The following is a 15,727-nucleotide window of genomic DNA, read 5'->3' as shown; positions in this document are numbered from 1 at the left end:
GTGAACCAATGACGGTGCAGTTACACTGCGTTATTGAAAAAGGCTTCAGCAGCGGGGAAAAAGGGAGACCTTTCCCCATACGCAGTACTCGTTCCGTATCTCAGGGAACCGAGGTTACGTTAGTAACCGAGTACGTTTTCTATGCATGATTTTATTTAACAGGAGTCACGAAAATGATTACTCTCTCCCTATAAGTCACTATTAGGAAGTACCTAAACAATCACATTGATTAAAACAAGCATATAGCGACTACAACCAGATGAAAAATAGCAGAGTAAAAGTATAGATACATATAAATGTACTCAATTAAAAGTAAAAGTACAATTTTAAAACTACTTTAAAAAGTACAATTTCTGATAAAAACTACTTAATTACAGTAACATGGGTATTTGTAATTCGTTACTTTACACTCCTGCTTGTGATGCATGCCAGACTTCAATCTTGTAACTCTGCCCCTGCACAATCCACAGCAAGCTCGCTTTCATTTTTTAGTGCCACACCCACATTTCAACATCCAATCAACAGCCGATGCACAGATCAATTTTTTTTAAATCTTTTTCAATAATCCATTATACTCAGTTGTATGTCACAATATGGAAGAAAAGATCTGTTGCCACTTCTGTTTCACTGCGACTTTAAAAGTTATATAAAGGAAACTATGAGCTTACTATCATACATGTAGAGCAAATTCAAAATTCAATTCAATGCACTTGAAAAAGAGTTACCGCAGGAATCATATACCCAAACATCTCTGCAGATGTTTCTTACGGTGAGCTCCTCATGAAAACATAGACATGAGTGAGCCATGTCCTCCAGGCACTGTAACATACAGCCTTTCTCAGCTTTCACTCTCATATCTGTCTGGACCTGTTCTGAATGTATCATTGCAGAAAGCCATGAAATAATTTGAGATGATACTGCCAGTTTAAATGACTAAAGAATGCCATCATAGTCATTATGACATCAATCTTTCCTCTAACTCACATTTACTTCAAACAAAAAAAGAGAGCGAGACAGAAAAACTGGGGAGGGAATCTGTAAACATTCTGTGAAAACTAATATGACATAAGAACAGTTTGTCTATAAAAACATAAATATGCATTTCACGTTGATTTGTGGATATTTGTCCACCTGCTAATTTGTCATAGCAGGACTAATACTTACAATAATCAGTGAGGATTATGGGTATTCTTTGAAATTGTAATCTACAAATGTATCCCTACAGTTGGACTATACACAACTGTTAGTTTTTTAGAGTTATGTTATAAAGGACGGGGATCTTCAACTTCTAGAAGTGTATCATTCCAACCCAGCTGATTTTCACAAGATTTAGTCTGTAGTCAGACTATTCAGCTCATTTGCAAATGATATAAAATTCAAAATAAAGTATTGGTAAAACTCTCTAGTAAATGATATTTACCATCAGAGCATTTTTGGATGCCTGATGAGACTAGAGATCATATATGCAACATAAATTAATCCAATGATACCTTGATTTATTCAAATCATATATTTATGCAATACAGCTGTGATGATTTGCATATGATTTCTTTCTATGTACAGTACTGTGCAAAAGTCACCACCAGCTTTATTGTTTTAGTAATGTTTTGATGACCATCCATATTTTTTGGTCTTTATTACGATACAAACAGAAAATACAGGAAATATGTACACAAAATGTAAAAAAATCAGAAATAAATGGCTTCTTTAAGCAAAAATCAGTATTTAATGTGATAACTGTTACGGTATGCTGGCTGAGAGACGAGGCAGATACGGATTTCCACAAATATGTACTCTTTACTTCAATAAACAAAGGCAGGAACACCAACATACATATGTACACAACAAAGAACCGACCAGGAGTGAATGGAGTGAGTGCAATATAAAGGGTGTGTTAATGAGAGAGTCCAGGTGCAGGTGATCCGTGATGATGGGGAGATGACGAGGGAAGTGAGTGCAGGTGTGGAGAACAGGAGGATACTGGGAAATGGAGTCCAGGGGAACAAGGGATCTGTAACAGTACCTCCCCCTCCCGGAAGGCGCGTCCTCGCGCCATAGATGTAACAACCGGGAGGGGGGCGGGCGCCCTGGAGACCTCAAACCGGAGCAGGGGGAGGAGTAGACTGGAGTGGAGGTCTCCAGGGCAGGTCCAAAAACCATGGCGGGTCAGGAGCCGTGGGCAGCCATGGTGGATCAGGAGCCGAAGGCGGCCATGGAGGGTCAGGGGCCGAAGGTGACCCTGGCGGGTCAGGAGCCGTGGGCAGCCATGGCGGGTCAGGTGCAGCGGGCAGCCATGGCGGGTCAGGTGCAGCGGGCAGACATGCAGCGGGCAGACATGGCGGGTCAGGTGCAGCGGGCAGACATGGCGGGTCAGGTGCAGCGGGCCGCCATGGCGGGTCAGGAGCTGACGTCCTCACGCCGTCAAGCCCAGTCGGCGCAGAAGGACCGGCGGGAGATGGCGGAATCCATGGCTCCGCCGACCGAAGCGCAGCCGGGGCTCCAGAAGGCCGCAGTTGAACACAGACGACAGACAACAAAGTGAACACCAGGGGGAGTGAGGAAGCCAACTGGAAACGAGGGATGGAGGGACGGAGCGGAGACGGAGGAGTGCAGTCCAGAGGGGAGGGCAGGCTGACGAGGGACCAAGGTGTGAACGGGGGCAGGATGGAGACTTGTGAGGCTGGAGGACTGATGGGCAACGGTGGAGCAGAGGGAGGTTGGAGCCAGGGTGTAGGTAATCGCCCAGAGGTCCGAGGTGGAGATCTGGGCGAGGGGGCTTGAGGTGGAGGTTCAGTACAAACACAAATGGATGGAGGTGGGAGAGGGAGGCAGGGAGGGTAAACAGTCTTAGGGCTGTATGTTGTTTCAACCACAAAGTTCATAATAGGGGCTGGCTCGGCTGCGGCTGGAGCTGAGGGCTTGGCGGCGGCGGCTGGAGCTGAGGGCTCGGCGGCGGCTGAGACTGGAGCTGAGGTCTCGGCGGCGGCTGAGACTGGAGATGCTGCTTGCTCGGCGGCTGAGACTGGAGATGCTGCTTGCTCGGCGGAGACTGGCGCTGCTTGCTCGGAGGCGGAGACTGGCGCTGCTTGCTCGGAGGCGGAGACTGGCGCTGCTTGCTCGGAGGCGGAGACTGGCGCTGCTTGCTCGGAGGCGGAGACTGGCGCTGCTTGCTCGGTGGAGACTGGCGCTGCTTGCTCGGCGGAGACTGGCGCTGCTTGCTCGGCGGAGACTGGCGCTGCTTGCTCGGCGGAGACTGGCGCTGCTTGCTCGGCGGAGACTGGAGAACTTGGCTCGGAGGAGACTGGAGAACTTGGCTCGGAGGAGACTGGAGAACTTGGCTCGGAGGAGACTGGAGAACTTGGCTCGGAGGAGACTGGAGAACTTGGCTCGGAGGAGACTGGAGAACTTGGCTCGGAGGAGACTGGAGAACTTTGCTCGGCGGAGACTGGAGAACTTTGCTCGGCGGAGACTGGAGAACTTTGCTCGGCGGAGACTGGAGAACTTTGCTCGGCGGAGACTGGGGAACTTGGCTCGGCGGAGACTGGAGAACTTGGCTCGGCGGAGACTGGAGAACTTGGCTCGGCGGAGACTGGAGAACTTGGCTCGGCGGAGACTGGAGAACTTGGCTCGGCGGAGACTGGAGAACTTGGCTCGGCGGAGACTGGAGAACTTGGCTCGGCGGAGACTGGAGAACTTGGCTCGGCGGAGACTGGAGAACTTGGCTCGGCGGAGACTGGAGAACTTGGCTCGGCGGAGACTGGAGAACTTGGCTCGGAGGAGACTGGAGAACTTGGCTCGGAGGAGACTGGGGTTGAGGGCCATATCATCCCCTCAAATACAATTAAAATCCCCACAGGCACTGGAGCTGGCTCTGTGGGGACTGGAGCTGGCTCTGGAGATACTGGAGTGGGCTCTGGAGATACTGGAGCGGGCTTTGGAGATACTGGAGCGGGCTCTGGAGATACTGGAGCGGGCTCTGGAGATCCTGGAGCGGGCTCTGGAGATCCTGGAGCGGGCTCTGGAGATACTGGAGCCGCTTTCTTCCTCCTCCTCCGCTTACTGGGCCCAGTAGAGAAATGTGGGTCCAGCAAGGGGCAGGCAGGGAGTTTGCTGGAGGGGTATGCGGAGGAAGACGGAGGTTGACTGACTGGCCCGGTCAACCGTGTTTCTGGATGGACTGGACGACAACACTTATCCTGAACCTCATCCACAAAGAATTTGGAGCCATTCAACCACAAAATTAAATTGATAGTTTCACTTAAGGAGAAACAAAAAACAGGTTCATCAAAACGGATAGTGTCGTCATCCAATCCATCCAAAAACAGGGCGATCAACTGAGCGTCGGGCCAGTTAGTCAAGTAAGCAAGCTCAACGAACTCCTCCACATACCTCTCCAGCGAACGTCCTACCTGCAAGAGCCCGATAAGGCGATCGCTGGCTGTCAGGGTGAGAGGCGATGGAGGAGCTGGATCCAGGGAGCTGGGGAAAGTCTCCATTCTTTTTTTTTTTTCTGTGGAAATCCAACGTCCTTGGTCGGTTCTTCTGTTACGGTATGCTGGTTGAGAGACGAGGCAGATACGGATTTCCACAAATATGTACTCTTTACTTCAATAAACAAAGGCAGGAACACCAACATACATATGTACACAACAAAGAACCGACCAGGAGTGAATGGAGTGAGTGCAATATAAAGGGTGTGTTAATGAGAGAGTCCAGGTGCAGGTGATCCGTGATGATGGGGAGATGACGAGGGAAGTGAGTGCAGGTGTGGAGAACAGGAGGATGCTGGGAAATGGAGTCCAGGGGAACAAGGGATCTGTAACAATAACGTCTTCCATTTTCTCAAAGAAGAAAATCTGAGAAACTTCTTGTCATATTTTGAAAGTTTTCTTGGACTTCCAATCTTTTTCCATTAAATACTTGCCACTTTAGCCTGTAGAAGTTGTTTTTTTTTTTTGTTTTTTTTGTTTTTTAATACTGCATACAAATTTCCTGTATTGTCTAGTTATATTCTAATAAAGAGACAGAGAAATAATTATATATGGTCATTATACCATTGCTAAAACAACATCTAATGACTTTTGCATAATACTTTATATCTGATTAACAGTCATTGTTGAATGAGAGAAAAGACTGTCACAGGCCAGGGCCAGAGTTAAAGGGATAGTTAATCTAAAAATAAAAAAAATTCTGTCCTCATTTACTCACCCTCACGTTGTTCTAAACCTGTATGGGTAACCATGAGGGTAACCAAACAGTTGCTAGTCCCCATTGACTTTCAGAGTATGAAAAAATATATATTATGGAAGTCAATGGGGACCAGAAAATGTTTTGTTACCCACATTTTTCAAAATATCTTCTTTTTTGTTCAAAAGAAGAAAGAAATTCATACAGGTTTAAAACAACTTGAGGGTGAGTAAATGAGGACAGATTTTTTTTAATTTTTGGATGAAAATCACTTTATAGAGCCCTGGTGTAAGATCTTATTTGATTATTTAGAGATTAGAGAATTCTTATTTGTTCCTATAGGATTCAGCTTTTTTTTTTTTTTTTTTTTTTTTTTTTGAATTTATGCCATTAGCAATACAGTATTACTTAAATTTTAATAGGACAAATTTAAAGTAATCTGGGGGGATTTTTCCCTTGTAGGTCAGAGTAGAAATGATTAAAATGAGTATTTATCTTTTGCCATAGTAGCTATGTGCAATCGGTGCTATCAAAGCAAAAAGTTAAACAAGTCACGTTTTTCTGTATATTAAAGCACTGTTGACACAGTAAACATGTCTTTAATTCAACAACAGTAGACGTTGTGCTGTTGTCAAAACATTGTTGATCTGCACATGTGGTCATTAAGCCAGAGGACATGAAAGACACAGCAGGTTCAAAGAGAACTATTCATCACCATTTACTAGCACTAATATGCTAGCCTTGAGATCAGCAATGATTTGCTTCATAAGAATATCAAAAAGATATGTAGAACAACGTGTTATTGACTGATCACCCAAGCTGTTCTGCTTTTATACAGTTTAATACAGTGGGTATGGAAATGTAACCATTATTTTCTGCTGTGAACACTCCAGTCTCTTCAGCGTGGATAACATAAATAAAACACGGGTTACAACGGTGATAATTCACGTTTCTTTCTTTAATTAGAATCAGAAGTATTGGCATAACAGCATGAACAGCTACCTAACTCACACTCGTACAACTTGCTTCTCCTCTTCTCTTCCCAAGCGCGCTCCCTTAAAAGGGCCGAGGCACAAAATCATTTCCCAACTAATATATAACTCTGCATAAGACACTTGAAAATAAATGAAAACATTACTAAATCAATTATTAGTGTCTTCACAACCACATCAAAATTCTTTTTCTTTCTTTTCCCTTTTTTAAATAAAAAAAATAAAATTAAATAAAACTGAAACTAAAATAATGAATTTAAGGTTACAGTCGTCCCCTGCTTAACAAGAAACGTCCTCGTTTCTCAAAATAATCCTGTATAACTTTAACTAACGTGATAACAGTGCATAAGTGCAGTATTGCATCAAAATTTGTTCGTGTGATATACCAAATTATTTCACAAAAGCCTTAGAACACATTCCTCATATGCTGTATCGCATTCCTCACAATACTGTATGAAACCCATTATATGCATTAAACAGTACAGCAAAAGTACAGTGCACAGACAACCAATATCTGCATATCAACATGCAAAATATGTGCATCAACATACAAAATCTTTAAACTTTACAGGTTTTTTAACCACGCGGCCACTACGAGTCAGTTGAGGTGGGTCCACTGATGGTAAATCGTCTCGCTCCTGACCCTAAGAGTCCGTAGGGGAAACATTAGGCCTTGGCACAGAGTCTGGCCCTGACAAAAGAAAGAGTTTGAGCTGAATAGTCAGTACTTGACCTGCAAACAATTTGCTTTGCAGTTTGATTAGGCACATAAGGTGGTGTAGGGGGCCGGAAAGGCAAAGCTCCAGACAATGCAGTGAGGGGAACTGAGTGAGGGGCCTCAGCACTATTCACAACAGGAGGCACAGTTACTGGAGAGGAAACGGCAGGTAAATTCCAAGAAGAACCCTTGTAAGGCTTTAGGCGATTGTGATGAACCTCCCACCTTCTTGACTGTGGATTTCTTGGGTCCGTAATCTCATAGTTGTCATCCAAAAACACAAAGTCACCAGGCTTATGTGGGTGGAAAAATGTCTTTTTATCATATTGCCGTTTCTGATTAAGTTTAGCTGCATTGGACCGCACAGCAGCATCTTTGAAAGCATATGACAAACGTGTGGTCGCATCACAAGCATAGTCTGCAGGGGTGCCTGGTGTACAGGAAGTGATAGCCGGACTACAGTTCAAAAGGATATTGGCAGATAGTCGTGGTTCTCTGCCATGTGCAAGAAATAAAGGAGAGAACCCAGTGCTGAAATGAATGCTGGAATTATAAGCCAGTTCCACTTGAGGCAGATATTTATCCCATTCACCCTCACTTTCACAAATGTACTTGGCGAGTTGGTCTTTTAATGTTCGATTCAGTCTTTCGACCATACCATCACACTGGGCGTGGTAGGGTGAGGTACGGGTTTTCTCAATGCCAAGTCAAACTGTTTACCTTGGTCCGTATGGACTACCTCAGGGACCCTGTGCTGCTTAATGTAATCTTCAAAAATGCACTGTGCTACAGTTGTCGCACACTGATCTGTCAGGGAGTACAGATTGACAAAACGAGTAAAATAGTCCGTTACAACTAAAACATACCTATTCCCAAGTGAAGTAACAGGTAGCTCAGTAATGTCAGCAGCAATTCTTTGAAATGGTCTGTCTGCATTAATGGACTGTAATGGGGCCCTTTCATGAGGAGTGGTAGAACATTCAGCACAGAATTTCTGAATATCATGGGACATTTATGGCCAATAGCATATTTCCTGGCTCTCAACAAGGCACGCTCAGCGCTCAAATGACCACTAAACTTCTCCCCATGAAAACACTTAAGAGCAGTTAGAATGAGTACTTCAGGCAAGACTACTTGGTAATCAGGAGGGCTATGAGGAGATGACTTTACTCTGCGACACAATATACCCTCTTGGACTGATAATTTGGGGAATTCATGCCAGAGTTTCTTCAGTGTGGCTGGGGAATGTTTCAGTCTGCCTAATGGTGGTCTTTGATTACCATTCTCTTTCCAGCCCATGACAGTACTAAGACAAAAGTCAGCCTTTTGCCATTGGCCATAGCTATGCTGCTTCCCTTCTCTGTGAAGAATGGTAAAGTCATACACATCCATTTCAAGTATCCAACGTGCTCTACCAGTCGGATCATTATCAACTGAGGCCGTTTTGAGATTCAATAGGGGTTTGTGGTCGGTAATAATTTTGAATGGGGCCCCTGACAAGAAATGTGTGAAATGTCAGACAGACCACACCATAGCCCACAGCTCACGGTCATAGGTGGACCATTTATTTTCAGAAGGAGTCAGAGTGTGACTGGCATACGCAATTACACGTTCCTTCCCATCCTGCGTCTGCACAAGCACTGAACCTACACAGTCATGAGAAGCATCAGTGTATAGTAGAAAAGGCTGTGTGAATATAGGGTGAGCAACAATGGGAGGACTAGTGAGGGCATGCTTCAGTGATCTAAAAGCCTCCTCGCATTCACTCGACCATTTGAAGACAGCACCTTTTTGGGTCAGAGCATGAAGGGGTGCAGCAACTACAGCAAAATTTCTGACAAACCTCCTATAATAGGAGCATAAACCAACAAATGCTCTCACCTCTGTGACAGTTCTAGGGGTAGGCCATGATCGGACCTTGTCCAGGTTCTTTGCATCCGGTAACAGACCCTGGCTGGACACAACATGACCCAGGTAGGACACTTCACCACGAGCAAAATGACATTTGTTAACCTTCAATTTTAGACCTGCTGAACGGAAACAACTGAAAACCTCCTCAAGACTGTTAAGATGTTCACTGAAAGTCCGACTGAACACCAGCACATCATCAAGGTAAACAAGACAAACCTTCCAATGATGTCCATGAAGCACCAGCTCTATCAGTCGTTGGAAAGTTGGAGGGGCATTCGTAAGACCCATCAGCATAACCTTGAATTGGTATAATACACTGCCTGTACTGAATGCGGTTTTCTCCCTCCTTAGAGTCTAGCTCAACTTGCCAGTATCCACTGGACAAATCCATTGTACTAAACCAACATGCACCTGACAAGCTGTCTAAAGCATCTGATGGTCGGGGTAAGGGGTATGAGTCTTTTACAGTGACTGCATTAAGCTTTCTAAAATCAATGCAGAATCTGTAACTGCCATCTCTCTTTTTCACTGAAGCCCAGGGGCTACAACTTTCCTCAATGACATCATGCGAAAGGAGCTGCTGATCTTAGCTCGAATATGTGGAGATGTTCTGTAAGCCCTCTGCCTGATTGGCTGTACATCCCCAGTACGGATGGTATGCTTGACCAAATCTGTACGACCATAGTCAAAATCATTTGCACGGAAAACATCTGAATATTTGAAAATTAGAGTCTCTAGCTGAGTCTGTTGTTCTCTGTCCAATGCAGACTGACTGAGGTCTACTTTAGGTTTAGGTTTTTGGCTCAAATTGTGTCTGTATCTGAGCTACTGTGGGTTCCAACATTGTGTATTCTTCACCTGGTTGAGTGACTAAGGAATGAAACTCACCAAGCCTTGTGCCACAGGGAACATGACAATCCCCATTTGTCGGATTCATGGCTCGAACAAAAGTCACACCTGCTTTTATGGAGGTTACTGTACGTGCTACAAAAAGACCTGGTACTGTCTGACTTTCAGGGTCTAAAAGTCCAACATAATTGCATGTGAAATCTTTTTCACATATTGGGCTGATTTTTCACATATTTCACATCCAATATTGGGCTGAATCTTTGCCAAAACGTTCATCTGTGACCTGGCAGGGATCAGAATGGGCTCTAAAGTCACAGCACTACTCCGAAGAGGGACTATATCCTGCGAACACAAGAGAGGAGTTCCAGTTCCACAATTTTAAATTGCTCTCTCTGAGATCAATTACAGCATGATGTTTGCGAAGAAAATCCCACCCAAGGATAACTGGCTGTGTTGCATTCCTAACCACCTGAATATCATGTGAGAACACTTCCTCACCAAGCCTAATAGTAATGTAACATACCAAGGGTGTCAAGATAGTCACCAGTCACTGATTTTGCCAAGAGAAAGGATTTCTGAATTGGCTTTTTTGTGACAGCGAATTGACATTCTCAGTGTTTCGCTGATCAAAGATACAATCTGAACCACTGTCTACAAATGCTTGTACGGCAATGTTCTCAATGATAGCAAAAACATAAGGTGTGGGAATGACAGGTGTTACCAGTTCAGTTTGTTTGGGCCGGCTCATAGATTCAGCAGATACCTGGCCCGTAACTGATATTTCAGTTTCTTTTTTAATAAATCTGCAAAAATGTCAACAATTCTGTGTTTTTCTGTCAATATGGGGTGCTGTGTGTACATTAATGAGTAAAAAAATGAACTTAAATTATTTTAGCAAATGGCTGCAATATAACTGTAACAAGGCGGGACTCAAGGTAAGATCCATCTGCAGGCTTTATTAAACAGAGTTCATAGTAAAACAGGCAATGGTCAAACAGTGGCAAACAGGTATGGCAGAGAGCAGGCAGAAACATAGTCGAAGAACAGGCAATGTCGAACGTGTGCCCTGCTTGAGATGTAATAGTAAATATGCAGTGTCCATACCGGGCCAATGTTCTCCTGAAAAGCTGCTGGATCCTTGTGTTGACGAGGTCTTCTGTAACGAGGCGGGACTCAAGGTAAGATCCATCTGCAGGCTTTATTAAACAGAGTTCATAGTAAAACAGGCAATGGTCAAACAGTGGCAAACAGGTATGGCAGAGAGCAAGCAGAAACATAGTCGAAGAACAGGCAATGTCGAATAGTCGAAGAACAGACAGGATCAGAAACAGGCAGACATACAGGGTAAATAATGCTCAGAATTGTACACTGGGTGAAACAAGACCTTGCAATGCATGTGTGTGAGTGAGAGTCCTTTATAGTCCAGATAATGTGCTGCAGCGGTATGTGGCAATTGGTGATTGGTGAAGAGAGTGCAGGTGATTGCCAGGGAGGATTGTGGGAAATGTAGTCCAGGAATGACAGGTATGCGTGTCAGAATGTCCCCCTCCCGGAAGATGTGTCCACGCGCCGTAAATGGCACAACCGGGGAGGGGGGGGTGGGAGCCCTGGAGGCCAACTGGCAGGTAAGGGTGTACGTACAGACAGGTAAGGAGGTCTCCAGGGCAGGTCCAGAGACTCTAGGCGCTACGGCGGGTCAGGAGCCTCGGGCGACCATAGCAGTTCGCTAGCCTTGGGACGGCATGGCGGGTCAGGAGTGTCAGGCAGCCATGGCAGCTCAGGAGCCCCACCCACAAATTCCCCACCCTCAGGTATATGCCCCCCCCCCCCCCCAATGGCGGAGCGGCCATCTTGTCCGTAGACTCTGGCGGAGTGGCCATCTTGTCCGTAGACACTGGCGGAGTGGCCATCTTGTCCATAGACTCTGGCGGGCTTGGACTTGAGTGCGTAGCAACTGACGGACTTGAACTTGAGTGCGTAGCAACCGGCGGGCTTGGACTTGAGTGCGTAGCAACTGACGGACTTGAACTTGAGTGCGTAGCAACCGGCGGACTTGAACTTGAATCTGTAGCAACCGGCGGACTTGAACTTGAGTGCATAGCAACCGGCGGACTTGAACTTGAGTGCATAGCAACAGGCGGACTTGACCTTGAGTGCGTAGCAACTGGCGGACTTGACCTTGAGTGCACAGCAACCGGCGGACTTGGGCTTGAGTGCGTAGAAACCGGCAGGCTTGAGTGTGTAGAGGCTGGCGAGCGTGAGTGTGTAGAGGCTGGCGAGCGTGAGTGCGTAGCAACCGGCGGACTTGGGCTTGAGAGACGTGACATGACTCTGGGCGATCAGCGGAGATGTGACGTGACTCTGGGGCAACAGCGGGCTGCTCTGGGGCGACAACTGGTCCATGGTCAAAAGAGCTTGAATGCTTCTTCCAGGCACGCAGGACAGCCAAAACATAGAATGTGAAGACAGCCCTCTTGGCCATGACAGGACTGAAAGGAAGAGCATGCTGGGCTGGAATGGACTCATGGGCTGGAGCCGTCTCTGGGGCAGATTCATGGACTGGAACTGTGCAGCCCAAACACAGCAGATAGCTGTAGCCATTATGGCCAGCGCTGCAATCTCTAGGGGCTCAGGCATGGTAGCCATCTCATCAGAAGGCTCAGGGGAATCAACTGTGACTTGACTTGGCTCAGGAGGATCAATTGGGACTTGACTGGGTTCAGGAAGATCAACTATGACTTGGCCTTGCTCATGAAGATCAGCTGTGACTTGACTTTGCTCATGAAGATCAACTGTGACTAGGTTTTGTGTTGTTGTTGTTGTTGTTGTTGTGGCCGCCATCTTGTGAGTGTTCTCCTTTGCGGCAGCCATTACATGATTCACCGTGGTGTCGCATTTCTCTGTGACACCCACAGTAAATGGAAAGCCAACAGACAATAAAGCATAGTCCAAGAAATGACTGAGGGAGGAACAGGGCCCATTTCTAACTAATTGTTCTTTGAGTGGTTGGTTAACACCCTCACAGAAAAAGTCAATGATTGCACAGTCAGGCAGATCTGAATAATATGCAATGTCCAGGTATTCAGTGATGTAATCCTCAATCGATCGTGTGCCCTGCTTGAGATGTAATAGTAAATATGCAGTGTCCATACCGGGCCAATGTTCTCCTGAAAAGCTGCTGGATCCTTGTGTTGACGAGGTCTTCTGTAACGAGGCGGGACTCAAGGTAAGATCCATCTGCAGGCTTTATTAAACAGAGTTCATAGTAAAACAGGCAATGGTCAAACAGTGGCAAACAGGTATGGCAGAGAGCAGGCAGAAACATAGTCGAAGAACAGGCAATGAATCAGGGCAGGCAGATATTGATCACAAAACCAGGAAACAATAAACAATCTAAAAGGTCCAAAGGGCAGGCGGCAGAGATACGAACACGGGGAACAGACAGGATCAGAAACAGGCAGACAGACAGGGTAAATAATGCTCAGAATTGTACACTGGGTGAAACAAGACCTCGCAATGTGTGATAATGTGCTGCAGCAGTATGTGGCAATTGGTGATTGGTGGAGAGAGTGCAGGTGATTGCCAGGGAGGATTGTGGGAAATGTAGTCCAGGAATGACAGGTATGCGTGACAATAACAAAGAGTGAAAAATTTAAGGGGGTCTGAATACTTTCCGTATCCAATGTAAGTGGAAATTTTATACTCTGTATTTGTACACTTAATAGATTGTAAAGGGGAAATGTGCTGTTGTTATCTGTTATCTGATTAGACCATTAAAGATTTTTGTTGGTGTAACCCTAAGTAGCAGGTCATGCTAAATAATATTTTATTCAATGAAATATGAACAAATATTCTGATTTATTCAGTCACATTATATAATTTTATAATATATATATATAATTTCACATTATACAATCTAATTTTATGACTTATTAATAAATAAAACCAGTTTCCTTTAGGTCATCATTCAAAAATGTCAATTAAATATGCACAAATATGAAAAGTGTTCATGTGTCTGATTTATGCAATAAAAAGCATAGCTTTTAACGTTGGGTTTGAATATCTCTCAGCATTGAGGTTATGTGTATTTTCCACATGGCGATTTATCAGACATGTGACGTTCACAGTATTCGTTTCTCAAATGCCATTAAAGGTGGAGGGGCATATGAGGGACCACCATACCCCACACAGCAAAGATGAAAAAGTATCATATGGGACCCTACGATTAGTATGAATACCAGAACACATGCAGGAATTTATGCATGATCTTCAAAGGCAATTGTTACTTAGGTTCACTCACAAATCCATCTCCCCATATCTAAAATGGTCTTGTGAAATACAGACCTAAAGGAAAGTTGTTGTTTTTTTTAACAATATCAGCTTGCCTGTAAGCTGCAACTTTACAAGTCTAATCTAAGCGTCTAGTAATGTTCACTGTAGGGTTTTTAAAACTTTGAACCTTTTGGAAAGGTTACAGGCAAAGAAAATCTGTGAAAAACAAGTTCATATCCCATAACATATAGAGGTGCAGACGTGTTGCTGGAGAAAACAGCTCCTGTGAAATCGCATTAGAGAAGTCAAACTCACACTTATTCTTTGCACGTGTATGAAAACTAGAGAAAGACTGCCTTGCAATTTGCAGAGCTCTTCTAAGGTGCATGTGCATGTCTCAACCAGATGAAAAACAAACGTATGACTGATGGAATTATGTGTTGGGTGATTTATAGACTGGCAGCGGGTGCAAAACACACGTTTCTTCCACCTCTTCACTACATGCTATTACTGCTGTTATTATTATCTTTAGACTACTGATAGTTTGGGGTTTTACCCTCAATTTGAGTGAAAAATTTTTAGATTAACATTGTTTGTTCAATATAATCAACAAGGACTGTCAAGAATTGTGGAAAAGCATATCTGTTTAAAATTCAACTCTGTTCTCTGTCCCTGCTAAAAAAAAGCAGGTATGTTTTGAATGGGATGCTGGTTTGCTGGTTTCCAGCATGGGAAGAGGGAGCGCTGGTGGACCAGCTAGAACAGCACTAGACCAGCTCTAACTGGCATAAACAGCCTGGACCAATTCATGCTGGTTTATACTGGATTTTTCAGTAGGGGTCCCTGTGGTCCAATGATCCAGCATGATCAGCGCGTTTACCAAATAAATCTCACAGAACATTATAGTTATGTGGTCTTTAGAGTGAAGATGCAAGACTTCCATAGCAGGATATTAAAACTTAATTTAGTGATGATCTTAAGATGTCTCAGTGTCTCAATGTGTTAACATCCTTAGAGATGACAAGATCTGTCTGAGATTTCAATATGAACTCAAAATTTCTCATCAAATTCACAAAATATCAGTGAGTTCTGAACTATGCTATTCTCATTAGGGCCCGAGCACCGATGGTGTGAGGACCCTATTGGAATTGCTCCGTTTATTAGGGCCCGAGCACCGATGGTGTGAGGACCCTATTGGAATTGCTCAGCCAAAATTTTCTTCTCCAAAATGAATCGCATTTTTGAGGGCCTAAACGTCCTCAAAAACTCATGAAACTTTGCACATGCGTCAGAAGTGGTGAAAATTTACATCTGATATGGGTTTCAGAATTAGGTGTGGCAAAATGGCTCGATAGCGCCACCTACAAAATTTCAATTAAGCGCTCTTCGTGCTACGTTTCACGTACAGTTATGAAATTCGGTAGACAGATGTAACAGCCAAATACCTACAAAAAAGCCCCTGGGTGCAAAGTTTGTAAACCCAACAGGAAGTGAGATATTTTGAATTTTCTCTACAAAATTTTGGCAGTTTTTGCCATTTCCACATGTTGTACTTTAACAAACTCCTCCTAGAGCTTTAATCAGATCAACATCATATTTGGTCAGTCTAATCTAAAGGCCTTTGAGACATTAAATTGCGAAGATCTAGAGTTTTCGCTGAAAGACGTGTCCGTGGTGGCCTGGCAAAGTTCGATGTTTCGCCATGAAACAGGAAGTTGTTGTAACTCAGGCATACAATGTCTGATCTGCCCCAAACTTCACATGTTTTATTAGAGTCCTGACCTGAAGACATCTATAT

The sequence above is a fragment of the Chanodichthys erythropterus genome, chromosome 20 (genome assembly GCF_024489055.1).
Source record: "Chanodichthys erythropterus isolate Z2021 chromosome 20, ASM2448905v1, whole genome shotgun sequence".
In the NCBI taxonomy this organism is placed as follows: domain Eukaryota; kingdom Metazoa; phylum Chordata; class Actinopteri; order Cypriniformes; family Xenocyprididae; genus Chanodichthys; species Chanodichthys erythropterus.
This window is presented reverse-complemented; position numbering follows the sequence as displayed.